This window comes from Mustela nigripes, chromosome 7 (genome assembly GCF_022355385.1).
Source record: "Mustela nigripes isolate SB6536 chromosome 7, MUSNIG.SB6536, whole genome shotgun sequence".
NCBI lineage: Eukaryota > Metazoa > Chordata > Mammalia > Carnivora > Mustelidae > Mustela > Mustela nigripes.
The window spans coordinates 102,661,446-102,680,344 of NC_081563.1; positions in this window are offsets into that span (position 1 = coordinate 102,661,446).

Consider the following 18,899-nt stretch of genomic DNA (forward strand, 5'->3'; position numbering starts at 1 on the left):
ACAGAAAAAAGCCAGTTTTGTGTCATCTTGTTGATTCTTTGCTGAAGATTGCTGCTCAAAAAACAAAGGCTGCCTACCAGGAACAATGTGTGGGGTTTTCCACCAGGAAAATATAATAAGGGAGAATAGAAAGGGGTTGATGTGAGCCATGACATCAGCCAATTGGGTGGTAGGGAGAACCCCATTAAGGCCTTTTAAAGATTCTGTTCATGCGACCTGCAAACCAACGTCTGAAAGTCTCTCTCTCACTTGGGAGTGTGTTTAGTAGACAGTCTGTGGCTGGTACCACAGAAGAAGCAACCACCACAGAGAAACAACAAACGGACCCAGTGAAAAGGCATTTACTGTTTTTCTTGAGCCCTTCTTCCTCATCTAACATCAGAATAGCTGAGGACTGGAAAGGAGAAGACCAAGAGTGATTCCAGAGATGGACTGTGTCTTCCTGTTTACTGGGTCCAAGATGGACTGTGTCTTCCTATTTACTGGGTCCAAGATGCCAAAGGAGAAGGAAAGAGCAGAACACAGTCCCATTCATTCTGCAAGTTTAACTTTTGGAGAAGAAGAAAGATAAGATTTAAATGTGTATTTAAGTCAACATTTAAAATGAATAGAATCTTGGTAATTGAAAGTGACTAGAAAGTCAGGGAATCTGCCCAGGAGGTACCTAAGGGACTGGACAGGGAGCTCCAATAGAGATCCAAGGAGAAGTCACAGTGTGAGAAACAGAAAACCTTTTCTTGTTTTTGTCCCATTGTGTTGAAACTTAATGAACTGGCCACCAAAATTTTCACAAATCACCCTGTAAGTAGTCAGTAGAGCTAAATATAGGGACATTTAACAAAGAAAAAAAAAAGAGTTTTCACGATGATAAGCTACCTGCACCATACACATTTAAAATGTTGATTTACTGAAAATAAATTTTATTGAGAATAGATTTCATATGGACTTTTGGCAGGTTTGTTTATTATTTGTTTTGGGATTTATTTTTTGTTTTGTTTTTTGATCAGTTTCCTTCCTCCCTCCCTCCCTCCCTCCCTTTTTTCCCTCCTTCTTTCCTCCTTTAATCTTGTGAAGCAGATTCTCCTACCTGCCTCCCCAACAGTCTTGGTAACAAAGCCCATTTTGTTCAAGTCTGGGGCAATGCCATGGCCCAGGGGTTGGGTCTAACCAATGTAAACCAGCCGGGTCCCTACTGTCTTTGCTGGCGACTGTTCCGGGAACAGGCTGGTTAGTGGGTTGTGCCTACATCTGCTGGATGAAAGAGGCTTTTTTTTCGGGCCTCACAAAAATCCACAAGAAAAGCCACCTTTCCCCTTCCCTCTTTTTCCATGGTGTGGAAAGAAGGTGGTTTTTGGAGCCACAGCAGGTATCTCCTGCGCAGGAGGAGAGGTTCCGCTGACACCACAGAGGGAGGGCAGGCTGCAAGTGGGAAAGCAGTTTTTTTTTTTTTTTTTTTTTGGAAAGCATTTTCATGGGAGAAGGCAACGAGCTGCAGGACAGACCGGGAATAGCCTTCATGCTTGCCTCTGGCAGAGGGGTGGGGAAGGCAGGTAATGTGGTGTCCTCTTCGCAGATCGAAGATATTGGTTTCCAGTGCCTTGTGCAGGCAGCTCCAGCCAACACACCGGGCAAGGGTGCAGGGTCCCCTCAGCCCTGGGGGTCGCAGTGGTTAGGAAAGCTCCCTCAGAGACTGGACGCTCCTCTTAGCAGAGGCCCCTCTGAAGTTCCTAGAGCTCAAGCAGTCAGTTGTGACTGATTCATGTCCACAAGCCAAAGATGATTGGTCTGCTCAGAATCAGGAAGGCTAAGGGCTTCATCCCAGGCAAGCAGTCACTGTGGTTTCTGTACCTGACCTTGAGGGTCTGGAGGGCCTCGACATTTCTTTTGGTTAGGAGAGGGGAAAAAAAAAAAAAAAAAAAAAAGCTTATTTTGTGGGCCAGGAAAATGCTGGGATGCCTAAGCTTGGGCTGACATCTTGTGGCTGGGTTTGAAATAGGCGCTTCAGGAAGAAATTTCCGTAGAGGCGGAACGGGCGGGGTGGTGGTGGGGGGGTGGTGTTGAAATGTTTGGGAAGAGAGGGGCCCTGAAAATAGCAAATAATAAAACTAATTAACTAAAGAACAAAAAAAATCAATTAATATTTTCTAACTGTATGATGATAATCTTTAACTGCATTTTAAAGGATATGTATGAAAAGATAATATTAAGAATATCTATATTTGAATATTAAAAATATATTATATATATGTCATATATATGTTTGCTAATCTGTTTGGCACAGATAGAATTTATCCAAAAAATGATGAATTCTGCATTGATTAATTTCTAGCATATGGGAGATCCTCTTCCGTTTACTGTTTGGCGGTCTTTTCTCTGAGCAGCCTATGGAGGCTGATAGGTATTTTTAAGAACCCAGACAAGAGTTAGAATGTTCCATTAACCCACCTGTGCCCCTGGTGGCTTCATGTTCCAGGCTCAGGCTCAGGCTCAATCCCTTCCCTTGGTCTCCTTCTACAGGTCTGACATCTTTTCCACATTGTAGTTATTCTCTCTGGTCTGGTTTTGCTGAAGAATGTGGACAAAGAGGAGCCCTCCAGTCATAATTAACAATAGGGCTGTGGATTAAACAGACTTTTCTGACACTTTAGGATAACATAAGGAAACTACAGTGTATAAAAGGGAAACTTAAAAATAATATTCCAGCTTTTATTTTCCTGGAATTTGTCAGCTACTTTCCCCCTGTGATTTCTGGTCATAACTCTTAGCATGATGTCAGGTTACCGAGGTTTATGCTTTGCTCCCAAAAGGGTCCAAGTGTTTAACATCTTCCAGAGTGAAAGACCCCAAGTCCTGTGTCTGCTTCCTGTCTGAGGAAGCGAAGCATCAATTCACATCATATTAAGCTCTGCAGTGATGCACCCCAATCACAAGGGCAGAGAAGGGAGAAAGGGGTGTTTGAATCAATCACTCCTACTCCCCACTTCGGGTTTGGTATCTGGGAAGTGGCACGGTGGGTGGTTCTGGGATATTGGTGATGTTTTATTTTTTTTTTCTTTAAAGATTTTATTTATTTATTTGACAGACAGAGATCACAAGTAGGCAGAGAGGGAGATAGAGAGAGATGGAGAAGCAGGCACCCTGCTGAGCAGAGAGCCCGATGCGGGGCTCGATCCCAGGACCCTATATCATGACCCCAGCCAAAAACAGAGGCTTAACCCACTGAGCCACCCAGGTCCCCCAGTAATGTTTTATTTCTTAATCTGAGTGATGACTCTATGTTCATGTTTATTTTGTGAAAATATATTTATACATTTTATTATATATATTATTCTTCACCAAAAGAGTTTGCATGAAAATTCTAATGCCTCTGAACCTCCAGGCACATTCACAGGGACACACTCATACAATGCAGCAGGTGGCAGTTGTGAGAAGTAAAAAAATCAGTTTTAGAGAAATAAAGATACAACCTTTCTTCATAGGTTTCAGCACGGTGTGAGTAAGTGTGTAAATCTCCTTTATGTGTTTTGCTAAATAAAGTGGGTCAAAAATCTATAAACACAGTAGACTTCCCAAATACAATGACAGTGGCACCATTAGAAAACACTCAGGCTGGCTATATATGTAATACTTCCCAAGTAGGAATTATCTAGAACCAATTACAAGTGACAGAAATTAAAGAAGAGATTTAGTTGTCATTATAGCTGCATACTAGCATTATAGCTATGTTAGTAGTTATTGTTATGTTGATGTATTATTGGAAACACCACATACTTTCTAATTAATATTCTTGGAGGTCTTAAAGAACTTTAATTAAAATCTTCTTTATTTTAATTTATTATATTATGTTATGTTATTTTAATTTAATTTATTATGAGGCAATAGCCTCATAATAAAAAAAGCTGGGTATAGTGAGAAGGAGAAAGTGGGTCAAGTCCATACCTTTCAGCAGTTGTAACATGTGAGATGAATCACATAATCTCTCCAGCTGCTTTCTCACCAGTGAGAAAATCCTCATGTCTGACCACCCACAACCTGGCAGTAAGAATAAAGGAAATGCTACACATTGAAGTCCTCCAAAAACTTCATTCACAAGATATCTCTCGATAATTGCAGATCTGTCTATAGAAATGAAAGACCAAACATGTCCATGTTCTGTAACTCATATGGTAACTTCATATTTCCGGAGCTTTAGTCCTTGCTAGATGGTCTTAAGGAAGCGGTGTTGGAAAAATCCAATCGCTGCTCCCCCATGTTCATAGCAGCATTATCTGTATTAACAAAGACATGGAAACAACCTAGATGTTTATCAGTGGATGAATGGATAAACAAGTGATATTTATATACAGTGGAATGTTATTCAGCCGTAAAAACACAAGAAGATTCTACCATTTGTGGCAACAGAGAAAGACAAATATTGTATGAGCTCACTTATATGTGGGACTTAAAAAAAAAAAAAGAATCATAGAAAAAGAGATCAGACTTGTGGTACCAGAGACCGAGGAGAGTGGGCGGAAGGGAACTGGAGGATGGTGGCCAAAAGATAAAAAAGTCCATTTATAATAAGATAAATAAGTACTAGATGTATGACCCCTATGATGACCATGGCTAACACTGATGTATACATGGGAACTGTATACAGTTGAGAGAATAAATTCTGAGGGTTTTCATCACAAGGAGAAAATTTGACTTTGCTTCCCACTTTAAAAGGAGTATCAGATAACTCTTCCAGACATCTGGATAAACATACTTATTCTTGGATAACAGCATCCCTTGCAAGATATTTTTTTTTCTTTTTATTGTATCTATATGAGAAGACAGGTGTCAGCTGAATTTATTGTGGTCATCATTTCACAGTATATGTAAATCAAACCATCATGCTGTATGCCTTCAACTTACACAGTGATGTATGTCAATTGTTTCTCTATAAAACTGGAAAAATGTAAGAATTCAACTGATTAATGGTGCTTGATAATCTGCCACATGAAATGAATTATATATATAATATTATATATATAAAATGCATATATTATATATAGATATAGATACATGTAAATAAAATGGCTTGTGCTGCATGGAAGTGAACTGCTCTGTGGGGTATGATACATAGTGGGAATAGGATAATTCCTTCTTTGCATTCAGCCCTGTACCCTGCAGCTCATATGTTACTGCTCACCGAGTTTTCTCCCTGCTATCACACACCTGTAGCATCTAACTCCCAGCTCCTGTGTCATTGGGGTAGGGGGTTTTTCTCTGCCCAGTGGGGCTGGCTCTGTCTGCTCATGGCGGTACTGCAGAGTTAGAGAATTAATGCCCAATGAAGCATCACTCAATCAGTATCTCACCTCCCTTACCCCTGGGGAGAGATAACACTGAGGCTGTGTTCCACTCTGACCCCCTGAGCTCTCCAAGAGGCTAGAGCTCCAGTGACTTCAGTGGTAGCTGGCCTGATGTCATACCCATTATAGGGTGGCTTCACGTCTCTGTCTCATTTTCCACTGTCCTATTCCTGTTTCCTTTGCCTCTCGGGGATGCTAATTGCCTCAAATTTTTTTTTCTTTTTTAAAAAATTAAAAAAAAATTAAATTATTTATTAAAAAAATTTTTTTCTCTTTTAAAACATTATTTATTATAGGGAAAATACACAGAAAAACAGAGCTGGAAGGTGGTGGGATGGAAGATCTGGAAAAACTTAATTACCAGACAAGCTGCCCAAACATAGCGTCCTGCTGTGGAGGAGAGTGATTTGGCCCTTGTCTTTCCCACCTTTTCTGATTCAAAGAAACCTGCTCTTTGCCAGATGGGACCCAGAGAGCTCCATTTTCCCACTTGTTCTCTTCCTGGGGCTTGGGAAAGGTGGTATAGTTCTCAGGCTTTCAAGATACAGAAAATAGAATGGAGAAGGAAAGATGTTACAGTGCTTTGGTACAGTGCTATCTCCAGCCCCATCCCACAGTGTTTGTTGATCAAAGAGAGATGAGTCCCATGGAATTGGGGCAACTTGGGCAGTAGTAGTACACTGAGCCATGAGGCTGTGTTGGCGAGGAAATGAACAGCATCCTACTTGGTGTAGAAGCTGGCCAGGAGGTAGGGGACACTAGAAGAGATTCTGTGGGATCTGCAGGAAGACATAAGTTGGATCCCATACTCCCATCTCTTCCCAGTGTGCCAGTAGCTGAGCTTTTCACTGTATGTGAGGAAACCTACATAGCCAAGTTATGGATGACGTTGGTCAGGGTCCAGACAACAGGAATGCCGAAGAACGGGATGCTGAGTAGAACCACATGGAGCAGTCCTCCCAAGATGGGGTAGGCCAGCCAGATGCCCTGGCTATTCATCACTCGAGGGTTGTGCCACCCCCACATTCTTCCTACCACAGTGGGGGATCAGGCAGGAATTCAACTCAATTTCCTTTTAACCTCTCTTTGAGTTTGTTCCCCCAAGTTGTCTCCTGAATAGCTAAAAATGAAAGAATGAAAGAACTTCCCCATTGTGCATAAAGGAAAAGCTGACAACCTAGGGAAAAATAACTTAAAAGGCAAGACCAGTCCTCTCTGCTCTTAGAGCCACTAGTGGACATCATTACTCCAATCCTTATGCTTCCATTATAAGTTGAAGGAGTGAGCCTAGGCTTGGAGCAGGGGTTTCAAGCAGCAAGGGAAATAAGTATCTGTCTTTATGTTCCTGAAGAAGTTAATAGGGAATCATGAAGAGGCTACATTCACCGTAATTTCAGAAGAGGGTCAGGGGAAAGAGTCACGGAATTGCTAAGAAGCAGGGGGAGGTTATCATATAATCTCCCTGATAGGAGGAATTTGAGAGGCAAAGTGGGGTCTTGAGAGGTCTTGGGGATTAGGGAAGGAAAAAATGAACCAAGATGGGATCGGGAGGGAGACAAACCATGAGACTCTTATTCTCACAAAACAAACTGAGGGTTGCTGGGGGGAGAGGGCTCATGGAGAAGGTGGTTGTGTTATGGACATTGGGGAGGGTATGTGCTATGGTGAGTGCTGTGAAGTGTGTAAGTCTGATGATTCACAGACCTGTACCTCTGGGGCTAATAATACATTATATGTTAATAAAAGAATTAACTAAAAAAAAAAAAATAAGCCTTATGGGGCAGGGAGGGGGTGCGGGAAGTACTTCTAATGCCCACCTTTCCCTCTGGGCTTGGCTGTCCTGTCTCTCACCTGCTTGGCAAGTAAACAGGCAGCATCCCATTTCCTTCTCTCACGAGTCAGGTGTTACCAAATATTTGCCCATGGCTTTTGGAATGAGCTAAGAAGGGAGCTGAGCTTGCCATCCCAAGAGATGGAAACCTGATCTCCAGTTCCAGGGGTGGCTCTGATTGTCTGAACTTTGTCCTTTAAAATCTCTAAAGTTGATGATGCCTAGTTGGGAAGCAGAACTTGCCTGCCCCTCTTCACCTAAAATTTCCTAAACCCTAGTATTGGGCTCACCCAGGCTCCTTGCAGCTTCCCTCTCTAGTTCATCATTCGTGGGCTCTCCTCAAGGCTCTCTTTAGAGCTTCTCTCTAGCTGGTTAAATTCCAGATTTCCCCCTCACCATTCCCCATTCCCCATTTGCCTCCCACCATTTTTCCTCAGCACCCCTTTCTGGTCTCTTTGCAGCCCCTCCCAGCTGGCTTCAGAACCCATCTCAGATCCTTGCCTTAACATCTGTCTCTGGTAGATCTCAAATTAAGACAATGACCAACAATATTGGCTCTAATTTTTGACTCTTGAAATGTAATTTCTTGCCTAATTTATGGCTTTTTCCCCTACTGTCCATGCCACGGACCATGGATCAGAGGTTATAAGACCGAGTTGGGAATGGGCTATTGGTTTGTTTTGATAGATACATGCATGTATCAAGAGCCCATTTTCCAAAATTAATCATTATTGTTTATTAATTAATTTTTAATTATTATGTTCAATTAGCCAGCAATTGTTATTCTTTAGTATCTTTAGGATCATCTAAGTTGCTCCTTCTCTCCAAATATGATTCCTTGGAGTTCCCTATAATTTAAAAAGAAATAGCTTAAAATGTATTCAAGATAACAAAATATAGGTTTCCTTGAGGAAAAGAGATTTCCGAATGTGCTGATTTATCGGGAAACCACGAACTGTTTTAATAGATGAGATTCATTCAACTGTGCAAATCCTCTGACTTGCCCACAGTTACCTCCCACTTCTTTCCCTTCCTTTTATCTTTCCACCTTCCTTCCCTGATCTTTTGTCATCCCAGGGACCCCCAACTACCCACCTCAATTGACAAGAAATATCAGATGACTCCTCTGGAAACCTCTCATAGTCCAAACATACTCTTGAGTGAGAGCATGCCTTGTAATATCTCTTCTTTGGCATTAAGTTAATTTAAAAGACATAAGCTTCTGAGTTCTTCATTAGCAGACACCTTGCTAATTAGAATGTTCTGTCATGGGATGGGTTCTCCAGCAGTCCTATGTTATACAGAGCTTGAGAGCTCAGATACCTTAGGACAGCTCAGGAACAAGTTTCCTAATGGAGAATAGACATACAGTGGCTAAATCAAAACACAAAAGTAAGATTTATTTTCAAAGGAATTACTTTTAATTAATTAATTTATTTAAATATCATGGCCATCTCCATCTACTTTCACGGAATAATAAGGACTGGCTTATCATCACTAAGTCACTTAAAAGCCAAACCCTCATGACCAAGATCCTACCATGAAATAGGTTTTCTTATTTCCAAGCAAGAGGGAGAGAAGACATTCCCTCCCTGAGCTGAGGGATTCGGTCGATAATAACAACATTAAGCCCAGGCTTCTCTTTTTGACCCCAGAAGAGATATTTTTTTCTCTCCTGTTTTCTATTAAATAATCCAGGTTGATGTTTGAAGAACTCAGAGATCTTTTCAACGTGGGTGGGACAGAGAAACAAAAGAAGGAAGCTTCTATTGTTACTGTTGATATTTTCCTTGGAATTGCAGGACCAGAAGGGGGTGCTTCATGGCCTCAGAAAGCCTCTTCTGTAAAACTCAATAGGGAATCTGAATTTTCAGAGTTGCAAAATGCTCCCTTTGAGGAGGAGGAGTTGCTGTTTTATGGAGGCCATAATACCTCTAAATTTTCTGTGGGGAAAGGAGTTTGCCACAATAACATAGGCTGTGTGACTGAAATATAGCTTGTCTTGCTGCTGTGAGCATATCCTAACTTTTAATGACCTGAACTTCATTTCTTTGCAAAACATACCTTTCACTTTTACTCAGTCAAGTATGTTTGCATGACCCCCTCACAGAAATACTAGAGTTTCTGAAATCTGCTGAATACAGAGGGACCCTTTGATGAGGAGGGCCTCAGCTGCCCATGTGGTAAGAAGCCCACTTCCCACACTATGGGAATTTTCCGTTCGGTGGGATTTTGAGTCTCGGCGCACTTAGAGTGTTAATGTAAGTGTGTTCATGGAAAATGGCATTTCCCACAACCTCCATGAGCTGGAAAGTTTTATTTTTATCTGCTTTGACCACAATTTTAAAGATCTTTAATCTCCTTATGTTCATAATTTGAGTATATCTCTCCATCGATCAAACATATATAATAAACATTCTTTCCTTTTGCAGGAAGTATAAAAAAATTAACCAGTTCTGGGGAGAAGTGGACATTTTAGGTTTTCTAAACAAAGATACTGATTTTATTTTTCTGTGCTATTTAAATTATTCACAACTAAGAAAGAGAATGTGGGGTGTTCAAGTTTTTGTCACTCACTGTAAAATTATATATGTTCAAACTGGGAGAGCATTGAAAGTTAGAGATGAGACTTTCTATACTCTGAGTTTTAGTGGAGACTTTCCCTTTTGTGTTCAATAGCCCTGTGAGTGTTAAGAAAACAGAGCTGTCACTAGCATATGGTTGCACCTTTGGAACCTTTGGACAGGCATGTGCCAACAATCAATAATGTATAATTCTCTGTGGGGCATTTTACTAGGGTCTCAAACTCCCAGACTCGGGGTTTCCTTACTCATCCATACTCTTAAGACAGAATTACTTTGATCACTCTCTTTCTCATTCAAGCTATTGGCACAAATAAATAACACATATAATACCCAAATATGTATTTTAATCTCTAGAATGACTTTTTATTATGTTATGTTAGTCACCGTACATTTTATCATTAGCTTTTTACGTAGTGTTCCAAGATTGATTATTTACATATAACACCCATTGCTCTTAATATATAACACCCATGCTCCTTAATACCCACCACCAGGTACACCCATCTCTCCACCCCTCTCCCCTCTAAAACCCTCAGTTTGTTTCTGAGTCCACAGTCTCTCATGGTTTGTCTCCCCCTGTGATTTCCCCAACTTCACTTTTCATTTCCTTCTTCTAATGTCTTCCATGTTATTCCTTATACTCCACAAGTAAGTGAAACCATATGATAATCAATTTTCTCTGCTTGACTTATTTCACTCAGCATAATCTCTTCCAGTCCCATCCATGTTGATACAAATTTGGGTATTCATCCATTCTGATGGCTGAGTAATATTCCATTGTATATACAGACCATATCTTCTTTATTCATTTGTCTATTGAAGGGCATCTCGGCTCTTTCCACAGTTTGGCTATCGTGGACATTGCTGCTATGAACATTGGGGTGCATGTGGCCCTTCTTTTCACTCCATCAAGTCTGATGTTATTAAGAGCTGCAAGAATATAAGTCAATAAAAACTGACATACATCTCTAATGGATATGGAAATTATTATAACACTTTGAAGGATAATTTTCAATATCTGGTAAAATTGAAAATTTACATATCACAGACCCATCAACTGTCCATTTATGTTTTCTGTATGCATAAAATGAGGATAATAATGATCTATTTCATTGGGTTGAAGTGGGGTTGAAATGATTTAATATATCTGACATACTTAGAAGTTACATTTTGCAACTCTCAGTAAGCTGCATGTTTTATTTCTCATAGCAATAGTATCAATGTTGTCATTATTCAATATCACTCTATAGAAACTTACACATGTCCATAAGGAGACATGTATATGAGTAGTCACAAAAATATTGTTTATAATAGAAAAAAAAAATTGGAAAGAACTTAAATAATCAAAAAATGGAATTGATTAAAAGAAGCTATATTTATATAATAGAATATTATACAAGAGCTAACTGTATCACTATGGATGAAACTCAAAAATATAATGCTGATTGAAGTAAAATTTGCAAAAAAAGCCCCCAAACACCTAAATTTTGATACCAGTTACATGCAGGTTATAAGTGTATAGGAAATACTAGCTTTTCTAGGGATGAAAATATATGTTAGAAAATTATAGAAAGGTACATGAAAATAATAATCCCTGAAGTCTAGAAGGTTGTTATATCTAGTGGAGAGAAGAGTTCTGTGATCAAGGATGAGACACTAGGAGCTTCAGTTGGATTGAAAATGATTTATTTGTCAAGTAGGGTAGCAGGTAAATGCATGTTTGCAATATTATTCTTTATGTCTTTCAGTAAATATTGAATATTGCACAACCAAAAGCACCAAATAGCAAAAGTAAAGAATAAATAACATATTCATGGATCAGATATTTATATATTTACTGAGGAAAACTGGTTATTTGTTAATTTGGTAAGTGGCCCTTTGACTTGAATATATAAATTTTATATAAGGAGGTCTTGATTCAATTTGAATCCTTGCCAAGGAACAAAAGATAAGTGAAATCCGAATGCACTGTTAGAATTCATGTAGAAGTAACGGACATTCATAGGGTTAATAATGGCAAGACAGTTAGCCTGATGCTAACTACACCAACTGAGTGTAAGTACAACTGCAGTGAAGCTAGTTGTTTTGATATTTTGTTGTGTCCCCTCTACACTGCCCCCTCCAACCCTTGGCCATTGTTGGCCTTTAGCATAATTCACTGTCCATTCAGGTCTGGACTCCTCTCATGCTGTGGTTACTCATCTGGATGCCTCTCAACGAATGCTTGTTCCAGTACTTTCCTTAACATTTAAAGCTTCTAGAAGCTGAGATTACATTGAAACCACCCATCATGGCCATGCATTCATTTAACGGACATTTAATGACTGTCTACTGTCCGCCTAGAACTGTATTACACAGTGACTTAATCCTTGTCAATTGCATCTTTATTAAAGTACACCAGTAAGAGATGATGTCTAGACCAGGATAATAAGACAAAAGAGTAATAATGAACAGAGAAGAGTAATAACGCTCTGAAAGACCTTTGATGCTAAGAGCTTTGGATCCTCTGTCCACCCGCCCCACTTTAATCCCCAAGAATTTGTGCCTTCTGTATTTTTAAAACCCCCCCCCCCCCCGAAGCCTGGAGCCTTTTACAATAATGTATAGTATGGGTAAAAATATTAAAAAATATAAGGGTACACTGCCAGTATAAAGAGTGAGAAACAGTTCTCACTGAGAGAAGCCTCTTCTTTTACTCCACATTAGTTAAGGGACTGATTTAAAAAGCAGTCTTAAACACCAAGACATTATTACTCAAGTCCATAACATCCAGAGGAGTTGACATGGAGCTTGTAGAAGGAGCATTTCCAATGTGCGACAGGCTCTGCCAGTGCTGAGGCCTCGTCACGTAACCTCAAGTTGGGTTTCTGAAGTGGAAAGCTGCCTTCGGAAAAGCTGTGCAGTCATGGTAAATGTTTGCTTGTTTGCCTTCCTCCATTAGCTCATAATCCCCCTCAGTGAGAATGACAGAAAAAAGGAAGATTTTGGCAAATGAGAAAATGGGGTTTGTAATGGATCATCCCGTTCAGGGGTCTGGTGAACTTTCTGTATAGGCACACATAGTAATACCATTCATTTTGTAGGTGGTGTGGTTTCTATGGCAACTACTAGACTTGACCACTGTAGCATGAAAACATTCATAGATGGTACACACATGAGTGGGCATGGCTGTGTTCAAAAAAAAGTTTATTTTCATAAAAAAGTGTGGGGCCAGATCTGGCCTGCCAGCAGTGGTTGCTGATGACTAATCTGGTTGGATCCTTTGTTTGTTTGTTTTTTTAATAAAAAGGAGCACAAATGTGCCAATAAGGCCCATGTTCTTGGCAAGGTCTAAGGGAAGTTCAGACTAAAAGAGCAAGAAACAGAATGAGGGAGAACACAGTAGCATTTATTGAAGTTAAAACACATACACATTATAAAACTATACATTTTATATGAACTCATACAAAATAAAAGACAAAATTAACACGTAATGATTTCTTTAGAGATTAGGAAAAAAGGGAGTGGAGAATTAGAATAAATAAAAGAGATAAGGAAATAGATTTTAAAGGATGAATGGTTATACTGTGCTTTAAATGGAGCTTCCAATGACCCAAACTGTGCTGCTGACACTCCTTAAATTTAAAGGCACAAAGAGATTAAAAATGAAAATAAAAAGAATGTAAATAGTAAACATTATAGAAGTGGAATGACTCTATCAATAACATAGATCATAAGGGGAGCCTGGGAAGCTCAGTCCATAAAGTGTCTACTTTCAGCTCAGATCATGATCCCAAGGTCATGATCCCAGGATCATGATCCCAGTGTTCTGGGATCCAGCCCTAACTGCTCAGTGGAGATTCTGCTCCTCTCTCTGCCCCTCCCCCCAGTTCACGGTCTCTCTCTCTCTCAAATAAATAAATAAAACCCTTAATAAAAGTAAAATAAAATAGATTTTTAAAAAAGATTTTATTTATTTATTTGGCAGACAGAGATCATAAGTAGGCAGAGAGGCAGGCAGAGAGAGAGAGAGGAGGAAGCAGTCTCCCTGCTAAGCAGAGAGCCCAATGCAGGTCTGGATCCCAGGACCCTGAGATCACCAGCTGAGCTGAAGGCAGAGGCTTTAATCCACTGCCACCCAGGCGCCCCAATAAAATAGATCGTAAGACAAGAAATATTATTGGAGGTAGAAACAGCTCAACAATAAAAATTTAACACATCAAGAATATATATTATAGGGGTGGGGGGTGGGAGTTTGGGTGAACCTTGTGGTGGGTATTGTAGAGGGCACATGCTGCATGGCTGTGGTGCATAAAAACAAAGAAATCTGGAACACTGAAAAGAAATTAAAAATAAATAAATAAGGGGCGCCTGGGTGGCTCAGTGGGTTAAGCCTCCGCCTTCAGCTCATGTCATGATCTCAGTGTCCTGGGTTCGAGACCCGCATCGGGCTCTCTGCTCAGCAGGGAGCCTGCTTCCCCCTCTCTCCGCCTGCCTCTCTGCCCACTTGTGATCTTTCTCTCTCTGTCAAATAAATAAATAAAACGTTTAAAAATAACTAAATAACTAAATAAGTAAATATTCAAAAAAGAGAATATATATTATAAATGTATACATATCTAATTAAAAAATCTAAAATACATGAAACAAACTCTACTAGAATTGAAAAGAGCAATAGAAAATTCACTGGCTATAGTTAGAAAATTCAACACCCTATTCTGAATAATTGTTAGAACAGTTGGACAGAAAATTAACAAAGATATGGAAGACTCGAACAACACAATCAACTAACTTGAGATAGATGGCACACTCCACTTGATGATTATAAAATACAGATTATTTTCCAATGCACATGTAACATTCTTTGGGATGTACCACATGCCACACTGAAGAATAACACTAAATTTAGATGATTGAAATCAAAGTATATTCTCCAACCAAACTGGATTTGGTATGCTTAAAAACTAGTTTACCATATAAATATAATGTCAGGACACAATTTTTGTTTGTTCAAGACAAGGGTGAACTGCTCCATGATTTAAACTTTTTAAATTTATGAGTTGGTTAAGTTACCACTGTTTACATAACCAGTTTAAAATAAAAAACTATGCATAAAAATTCAAGTTTATGTATATACATGGTGAAATGAAATGATAATAATAGATGTCTTTCAAAAATTTTAAACTTTTTTCAATTTTTATAAAGCTACAGATTTAACTAACCTGTAATTTCCCAATCCTTATCTAATCTTAAGATCTTAGACAAATGAGTCAGTTAAGTTTTGAAAACTAGAGAAGTTTCCAAAAGCAGACACAAAACACTTACTGATAAACATAATTTCTACTCCTACTGTTTAAAGCAGCAATAGATTAACAATAAAATATACAATTGTCTTTGATTGACATCTATCTCATCCAAATTATACAGAAATAAATATGTATGTTTTTGTGTGTGAGAATCCTTCCACTTCAATTGTTAAAGTAATGTGTTTATAAAAAAAAATAGTGAAGCAATTCTTGTTTTTTGTCCTGTAGTTCTTGTTTGTGTTGGTTATTTGGATTAAAGATGATATTAATATAGGGGCACCTCGGTGACTCAGTTGGTTGAGTGTCTGACTCTTGGTCTCAGCACAGGCCTTGATTTCAGGATTTTTAAAAAAGAAAAAAAAAGATGATTTTAACATAACTGGATAACTATTAAGATATAAATAATATGTATCAAATACATATGAATTACTGCTTAAGAACTTTATAATAACTCATTTATAGGATAAATCTAATATGATAGCTATATTTTTAAATATACTCATAAATTAATTATATTTTAAAGCTACAGTAAAAGTTTAAATAATTACTTCTTTATATACCTGTGTATGCCTAAGTATATACATATAAAAGTACAGTAATAAATATTTTGCTCCAAATTATTACATAAGTAGTGTAGAACAGGAATAAACTTGTTTGCTTTTATTGTAGTTTCCTTTTGTAACTCAATAATTCTGTTAAGTATCAGTATTTTCTTTATACTTTAATCAGTTTTTAAAAAATTTGTTGTGTTTTTCTTAATTTCATTCTTACAGTTGTTATTGTGTATTTTCACAATGTTCTAAATTTATTTCTGATTTTAGATAGTTATGATTTATACTCTCTTCTGTGCTGTTAGTCTTTATTTTGCCCTTCCAAAATTCAGAATAATAATTTTATAATTTTACTGTACAAAATAAGGGGAAATAGGAATAATTAGGTTTGTTAAAATTCTTCAGATTTTAGGTAATTCAAAGCTATAATAAGACTTTGTCCTCCAACCTTGGTATTTAAGAACAACCAAAAAAAGACAAAGGAAACAAAAGCAAAAATGAACTGTTGGGACTTCATCAAGATAAAAATCTTCTGCACAGCAAAGGAAACAGTCAACAAAACTAAGAGGCAACCCATGGAATGGGAGAAGATATTTGTAAATGACACTACAGATAAAGGGCTGGTATCCAAGATCTATAAAGAACTTCTCAAACTCAACACCCAAAAAACAAATAATCCAGTAAGAAATGGGCAGAAGACATGAGCAGACACTTCTCCAAAGAAGACACACAAATGGCTAACAGACACATGAAAAAATGTTCAACATCTCTAACCCTCAGGGAAGTGAAAATCAAAACCAAAATGAGATACTTTATACCAGTTAGAATGGCAAAAATTAACAAGACAGGACAGGAAACAATAAGTGTTGGCTAGGGAGAATAGGGAACCCCCTTACACCGTTGGTGGAAATGCAAGCTAGTACAACCACTCTGGAAAATAGTGTGGAGGTTCCTCAAGATGTTAAAAATAGAGCTACCCTACAACCCAGCAATTGCACCAATAGGCTTTTACCCCAAAGATACAGAGGTAGTGAAAAGAAAGGACACATGCACCCAATGTTCATAGTAGCAATGTCCACAATGGCCAAACTATGGAAATGTTGGCTCTGTTATCAAAGGAACGAGAATGAGACAAAGTGGAAGTTATATAAAGCTTTATTCTATGCCAAACATTAGAAGTTAGACTGACTGGCCAGGACCGCCTCCGAAGAGAGTGACCCCTCCTTGGTCTTACAGGTTAGTTTTGTAGGGCACAACCGCAGGCCTCTACATAGGTGGCTTTGGCTGATTGGATGTCTCCAAGCTATTTGTTTTAGTAACAGTTACCTGGAGCTGTTATCAATAACTGTTGAGGTGTTTATTAAACAAAATGGCCTTGTTTTAGGTGTGTGTTTTAGCAACAGTTACCTGGAACTGATATTAGTAATTGTTGAGGCATTTATTAAACAACAAAATGTCTACCTAGGCAATATGAAGTCACTATGGTTAAGTAGGCCCAGGCAGGCCCTAGGGGTTTAACAGGTTTTAACATGGAATCGGCCCTAACAGAAGGAGCCAAGATATCCTTCAACAGATGAATGGATAAAGAAGATGTGGTTTATATATAAAATGGAATATTACTCAGCTATCAGAAAGGATGAATACTTACCATTTACACCGACATGGATGGAACTGGAGGATATTATGCTAAGTGAAATAAGTCAATCAGACTTATTTCATTAAGTCAATTATCATATGATTTCAATCATATGTGGAATATAAGAAACAGTGCAGAGGATCATAGAGAAAGGGAGGGAAAACTGAATGGGAAGAAATCAGAAAGGAAGACAAACCATGAGAGACTCTTGACTCTGGGAAACAAACTGAGGTTTGCAGAAGGCGAGATGGGTGGAGGGATGGGGCAATTGGGTGATGGGAATTAATCACATGTGATGTGATGAGCACTGTGTGTTAGACACAACTGATGAATTACTGAATCCTACATCTGAAACTAATGGTGTGCTATATGTTGGCTAATTAAATTTAAATTAAAAACAAAACAAAACAAAACAAAAAACCCACAGCCAAAAAAACAAAAACAAAAACAAAAAACCAGCCCATAAAACCAGACAAATCCAAAAGAGAGCTAGCTGATCTCCCTAGGTGAATTGTATGTAAGTAGAATGTATTAATTGAACTATCTTTTAATAATTATATACTTTTCAGGTTATAAGAAGCAGGCTCGTGTTTAAGCACAAATACTGAAACAATAACTGCTTATCAAAAAATTAAAAAAAATTTTTTGCAGGGTGCCTGAGTGGCTCAGTAGGTTAAATGTCTGACTCTTGCTTTCTGCTTAGGTCATGATCTCGGGGTCCTGGGATCAAGACCCCAGTTAGGCTCTGTGCTCTGTGTGACTCTGCTTGTCCTTCTCCCTCCTTCTCTGCTTCTCCTGGGGCTCTCTCTCTCTCAAATGGATAAATAAAATCTTATTTAAAATTTGCTTTAGGAGTCTGGATTCATAAATCCTTTTTACTTCTTTTTCATGAAAATTCTGAACAAGTGGTAGGAGTATTTACTCAGTTATGTGAAAATCATTAGAATTCTCCTGCTTATTTCAGTGTTTTGTTATATCCAGTGGTCAAACCATATTTAACTTGTTTAATATGTACAATATCAAAATGCATGAAAACTTGCATTGATTTAGGGGGAAAAGAAAAGAAAACTTCCATTGATTTAGTTCTAGGCCCCCCACTACATTAAATGAGTTCTCATTCTACCCAGACTCTCTCTTTTTCATTTCTTTTTTACATTTGAAAGCTTTATCATACTTGAGGAGATATAAAAATACACAACATTAACACCTAAAAAAATTTAAGATTTTAAAACTGGCTACATTTTCAACATGTTCCTTCTGATATATATATTTTTTAAGATTTACTAGACTAAAATCAGACCTTATACTAGCTTTATCAACCTTTCAAAAACAAAGAAAATAGTTAAGTAGTTTATGTATTTATTGTTCCTAACATATCCAGTTATGGCAAGTCTTGGAGCCAAGCCTTCATAGGCAAGCCAAGTCGTGCTGTGATTTGACTGCCACACCACCCACCCTTCCTTTGCACTAAACTCTGAAGAAGGCAGCACATAAATTCCCTCAGAGATTTCTCAATGATAAATTCTACAGATGCCTACTAGGAGCACCTGGTTCTGGAAGCTCTCGCTCCAGGCATCAAGAGGTAATGAAGCAAATGGCTATGTGGTAGGGTGGTATGGCCACAAGGCCTTGGGGCAGTTGTCAGTGAATAGTTCACATCATCATCAGGAGTTAC